This window comes from Euleptes europaea, chromosome 6, assembly GCF_029931775.1.
Source record: "Euleptes europaea isolate rEulEur1 chromosome 6, rEulEur1.hap1, whole genome shotgun sequence".
Taxonomy (NCBI): domain Eukaryota; kingdom Metazoa; phylum Chordata; class Lepidosauria; order Squamata; family Sphaerodactylidae; genus Euleptes; species Euleptes europaea.
This window is the reverse complement of record NC_079317.1, coordinates 104,622,653-104,628,652: the sequence shown is the minus strand read 5'-3', so window position 1 is coordinate 104,628,652 and position 6,000 is coordinate 104,622,653.

Below are 6,000 nucleotides of genomic sequence, written 5' to 3'. Positions count from 1 at the left end.
CACCACAACACATTTATATTATATGGCTATAGCAGCAGTTCTAAAACCCTCCATTTTCAGGGCCTTACTGGGGTCCCGGGAAGGAGTAGTTCAAAGACCTAACATCCCGCCCCGCATAATGCATTCAACTCATCTTCTAAACATTCATTTTTTTAAATCAATTAAAGAAACAAAAAAATAGATATATTATGTGTACAAGAAACTCATTAAAAAAGAACAAGAACATATATTAAATGGTAAAAAATACATAAAGTATGTATGTCTTCAGCAGACACACAGGGGAAAAAAAAGGTGTTGCAATATATATTAACAACCCAAGAACAAGAACAAGAACATATATTAAATGATAAAAAATACATAAAGTATATATGTCTTCAGCAGACACACAGGAAAAAAAAAAGGTGTTGCAATATATATTAACAACCCAAGTTTGGAAGTATTTGAAAAATTAAAACATCGAAATGGAAGATATTTGATTTTGAAGATTAGATTACCAGAAGGACACGCATGGACACTGTACGGAGCATGTACATTAGGGCTGCGAAGAGGGAACTGGCAACCCTAAGTAGGCTTGCAGCATTGGGAAAGGGAGAGTTAACCTTTGCCCCGGTGTCCTTTCCCTAATTAAAAATGGCTACTCCCAGTCTACTGTTAGACCCCACAGGGTAAAGATTAGGGTTGCCAGGTCCGCCCTCTCCTCCAACGGGAGGCTTTTGGGGTGGAGCTGGGGCAGGAATTGCGCGGCTGCGCCAACGCGACCACGTCCCTTCCAGTTTACACCTGGAAGCGCCCCATCGCAACGGGCCTTTCACCACTCAAACCCTGGAGAAAATGGCTCGCGACAATGGCCACTTTGGCAATTGGACACTATGGCATTCAAGTCCCTCCCCTCCCCGAACCCCACCCTCCTCAGGCTCTGCCCTAAAAACCTCCCGCCGGTGGTGAAGAGGGACCTGGCAACCCTAGCGATGCGGCACTTCCAAATGTAAACCGGAAGGGACATGATTGTGTCGATGCAGTCATGCGCACACGCGATCCCCGCTCCTGAGACCTGGCAACCCTAGCTAAAGGGACAAGTACCCTTTTCTGCAACCAGTGCTTAAAGTAAAGCAGTGGGTTGGGAATGGGGACTTCACCTGGGAATAGGCACAGGGACAAAGACTTAACCCCTACTCTTCCACTGCCACCGCCCTAATCCATGCCAGGTGCCTCTAGCAATTATTTTGGCTCTACATTGAAATGTACACATATCTTGACCTATAATGACCTCTTCAACTGTCATCAGCATCTACGTAACAACAATATATGGAAAAAATTGAATATTCTGAAGATTTACCATGGAAGAAGATTTGTATTTCTGTTTGTATTATGAAGAGAGCAAAAAAAAAAAAGGATTTACAAGTTCTTCTGCTAAGGACTAGAGCAAGAGTCCTAAACCTTGTTGAGCCTTTGTGTGGTTTCAGAGGTTTGAGAAAGGGTTGCAGCAGGACACCATCACAAAATGGCCATAAAATGGCAGGCCAGAGGAAGGGGGGCAATAGCAAGATGTTGGGCTGTTCCAAGCTAAATATCCTCCTATGATGGGAACAGCTGTTTCTGAATGGTGCTTGCTGCCGACCTACAGGTGATGCATCTTGGGTTCCCTGAAGCACACCTTGAGGTACAGAATACACAGGATTCGTTCCTTGCTTTGGAGAAGAGGTCATTCGGATACCAGGAAACACATAGTTGGCCACCATGGGGATTGGTAGGGATCATTAGATTAAGGAGTTATTTCTTAATAGGAGGGAAGATATTGTAGAACCTAATTCTCTAACTTGAAACAATTTTATGTTATACTTATAAACACCCAAAGGTACAATCCTAGTTTGAACTTTAGAACTTCCTACTCATACAAATTGTAGGTGGTCACTCTAAAGTGTTAAATCCTAGCATTCACCATTGCTAGGACCAGATGGCTACATTTCATGGGGATAAAAGTGACACCTGGCGGCCAGAACTAGTAGTTCACGTATCTTCTGGAAACACCTTTTTCTCACACAGAACTTTGAACAGAAGTGGGAAACAAAGTATTTGTTAATTTTGGAGAGCCTGAAAAAATGGACAGATCTGCCCTCAGATTTATGGTGATTTTTTACAAAGCAATCTACCATCATTGTGCCTCTTCAGAAGTTGTACCATCATTGTGCCTCTTCAGAAGTTGTACCTCTTCTGTTAGAATAAAACCGAACCTCCAGTGGCATCTTAAAGACTAGCGATATTTATTAAGGCATAAGCTTTTGCAAGTCACAGCTCACCTCGTTATTTAAGCTGAGAGTTTCAAGCAACAAGATGGGTGGATGGATGATGGGAGATGTTACAACGAGAGGACCATTTGCAACAATTGCCCAAAGAGAAATAAATCCCTGCAGAGTAGGTGGTGATGACCACTCCTAACTGTAGAAGATGTGCAGAGCAGAGTAGCTATAAAATTCAATCAAGTAAAGTGAAGTGCGAAACATCATAAGCAGAACTAATTAACCCCTGTAAATAGGATTGCCAGCTCTGGGTTGGGAAATACCTGGAGATTTTTGGGGTGGAGCCTGAGGAGGGCGGGGTTTGGAGAGGAGAGAGACTTCAATGCCATAGAGTCCAATTGTTAAAGTTGACATTTTCTCCAGGGGAACTGATCTCTGTCACCTGGAGATCAGTTGTAATAGCGGGAGATCTCCAGCAACCACCTGGAGGTTGACAACCCTACCTCTAAAGGGTGGGTCATGCTGAGACAGCCTTTGAAATTATTCCTCTTTTAGCTACATCTTGTGTGCAGTAATATAAACTAGATTCTAGGTTGGTTTTACTTTTCACATTTGCTATAGGAAGCTGTTAAAGCAGTGGTTTTGAAGAACAAACTTTACAAAATGTACAAGGTTTTCATGGAATCAAGCATAGAAGTTTTTGAGTTAGTCTTGGTTTAGTCATGAGGATGGCAACGTAAAATACATTTCTCTGGGGATTCTGCACAAGCTTGGGATTTCATTTAAGCCATGCTGCAATGGGTGCAAAGCAGCCAAGGCTTTTTATACAGGGACCTTTCCCACGGTCACCCCCGCCAACTGCTTCGGGGCTTCCTTTGGATTCTGCATGCCTTCTCCACCTGTTAAGAGTTCACTTTGCTCTCCCTGCGTGTTTTGCCTGCATTTTCCAGATGCTATTTGGGAGAGCGAGGCGACCTCTGAGGGGAGGAAAAGGCACGCATAATCCAAAGGAAGCCCCAAAGCAGTCGGCGGGGGTGACTGCGGGGAAACGTCCCTGCATAAAAGGCCTCTATGTGCTATGTTGCAGCACAGTTTAAAAGAAATCCTGAATTGTACAGTTTTTGTAAGGAAGCTCTTTGCTTCAGCAACCTCAGATTTAATTCAGGCCTTACATAGGTGATTAACATCCACATCTGGCGTTCCAGAGCCCAAAGTGTTTGGCCAAGTAAATATTGTGCCAGCATATCCCAGAGTTACGCTGGCATATCCTGATGGTGTAGCAGTATGGTGCAGCAGTATGGTGGCTGGTCAGAGGAGATATGCCAACCTACCCACCATGCAAGTGAAGTAAAGGAGTGTCCAGGGAGTGGTAGGAGTTAGTTTTGTAACTTCTGCCAACATTGCCTAAATGCTATGCTAGCAAAAAAACTCAGCATATATGGAGAGAGGGGAAAGGGCAGCCCTCCCCTACGCTGCTAGCCTGCCCACAAGCCCCATCACAGCACAGGATGCCGACCTTAATATCAATAAGAATTAGTAGTGTGCCTCTCTGGTGATAAGCTTTGAGGCAAGCACTGAAGACACGTCAGGGCTGGCACTTCTATTAACAATCCTGGTGGGTTCCAACAGTGACACATAGTTAATAGCAATAATCACTTTAAAATGAGGGGAATAAGCAGGGAAACATCAATTGAGAATGCATGGGAAGTAATTACTGGGTTCCAGGTAGGGTTGCCAATCTCCAGGTGGTTGCTGGAGATCTCCCGCTATTACAACTGATCTCCAACCAACAGAGATCAGTTCCCCTGGAGAAAATGGCTGCTTGGGCAATTGGACACTATGGCATTGAAGTCCCTCCCCAAATCCCGCTCTCCTCAGGCTCCGCCCCCAAAATCTCTGGTATTTCCAACCCGGAGCTGGCAACCCTAGTTCCAGGGGCTAACACTTTAACTAGGCCTTCTATGCTTGTTGGCAAGAAGTAGGGATGCACTAGTTGCAGGCCCTTTCCCCCAGGGTTATTTATTTATTTATAACATGTATTAGCTGCCTTTCTATCTTATAGGAACTCAAGGTGGCCTACAATGTAAATAATAATAAAACACACAAAATGCATAGACCAACCAGGGGAAGGCTGCTGCATATGACCAACAGGCCACTGCAGTCCAGGGGCTCCTGGGAGTGAACCCATGCAGTCCAACCAGGCTGTCTCCCAGGCATGAATTTTCAGTATTGCAGAGGCAGTGCTACCAGTCAGTAAGAGGAGGCTTGCGTCCTCCGATGGGAACATGGACCATCCTAGCAGGGCAACAACAGAGCCATCCCTAATGCAGGCCTAACACTTTCCCCTTGTACCCCCCCCCCCATGACCCTCCTCCCACTGCTCCAGTGCCTGGTGTGCAAAAGAGGAGTACCATGTAGCCCACACTAATGGCTGTGAACCCCAAACCTCTGATTTGCTGTGAACCCAGAGTGGAGCTTACCCACATTAGGGCCAGGACCTGCCACTGACCATGGGGGATGTCCACTCAAGACTAACCAAGCCCACGGAATACCGGAAAAGCATGCCTTCCAGCCCCAGCAGCCCCTCCAGCATAAGAGGCTGAGTGTAGTTGTATGGTGGCTACTTGTGTGTGTGTGTGTCGGTGGGTGGGTGGGTGCAACAGCTCCAATGCTAAACATAATGCCAAACACATCAGTCTCATGATGTTGCACTTTGGACTTGCAAGCAGACCAAAGTCCAACGGGACAGTGATCTATTCCATGTTGGCCACACAGTCCCTTGCTGCTGATTGCTGACAGACCCACCAGAACTGCTGATTAGGGTTGCCATCTCCAGGTTGGAAAATTCATGGAGATTTGGGGATAGAGCCTGGGGAGGGGAGGGTTTGGGAAGGACCTATAATGCCAGGTATAATGCCAGGGGATCCCTCCAGGTAATCTATCCAAGGTGCTGGAGATGTCTCAATCCTTGGCCAACCACTCCTTGCCACCTTCCTGGATGCTATGCTGCAGAACCTCCAGGAGTAGGTCCCTTTTCCCACCAAGGAGGGGGAGTTGGCCCACGGGCATAAAGAGTACCTTCTGAGGGCAGCAGTGCCTTCTGCAGGATGGCAATGGCCCCAGGGGCCGGGACCTGTCCATGCAGAGCTGGCCCTGGTGCCTCATAAAACCCATGGATGGCAGTCCTGTCCACATGTTGTTAGTGAGCTGCAGGTTTTCAATGCATTCCCGGTAATACCTGGCACACCTCCTCTGGTGGCGCTGCAATGCCACCTGGACACACAGGGCAGGCAGCAAGAAGGGCCACAAACCTGGGGTGGACCATAGAGGCCCTAGCGCAGGGGTGTCGAACTCAATTGTTATGAGGCCAGATATAACATAAATGTCACTTGATCAGGCCGGGCCATGCCTCGTCAGCCCAGTTCAAGAGTGGGGAGGGGCTACCCCGGCTGACTCGCAGGCTGGATAAGAACTCTCAAGGGGCTGGATCTGGCCCGTGGGCCTTATGTTTGACACCCCTGCAGGCTAATGAGGGGTATGGCATTAGCTGTCACCTTGGCAAAGAACCTATTCAGTCACATCCCCTGCCAGCTGGATGATGGAGGCAGGGGGTGTGACTGAATAGGTTCTGCGCCTTGTTCGAGGGCCTTGGGCAGGATCATGTACTTCTGTCCCTCCCCCCTTGCTGCTTCTGCTTGCCCTCCACTTGGCCAGATTTGGCCTTGCCTGTCATCACTCTGCCCCTGGGCAACTGCTGGTGTAT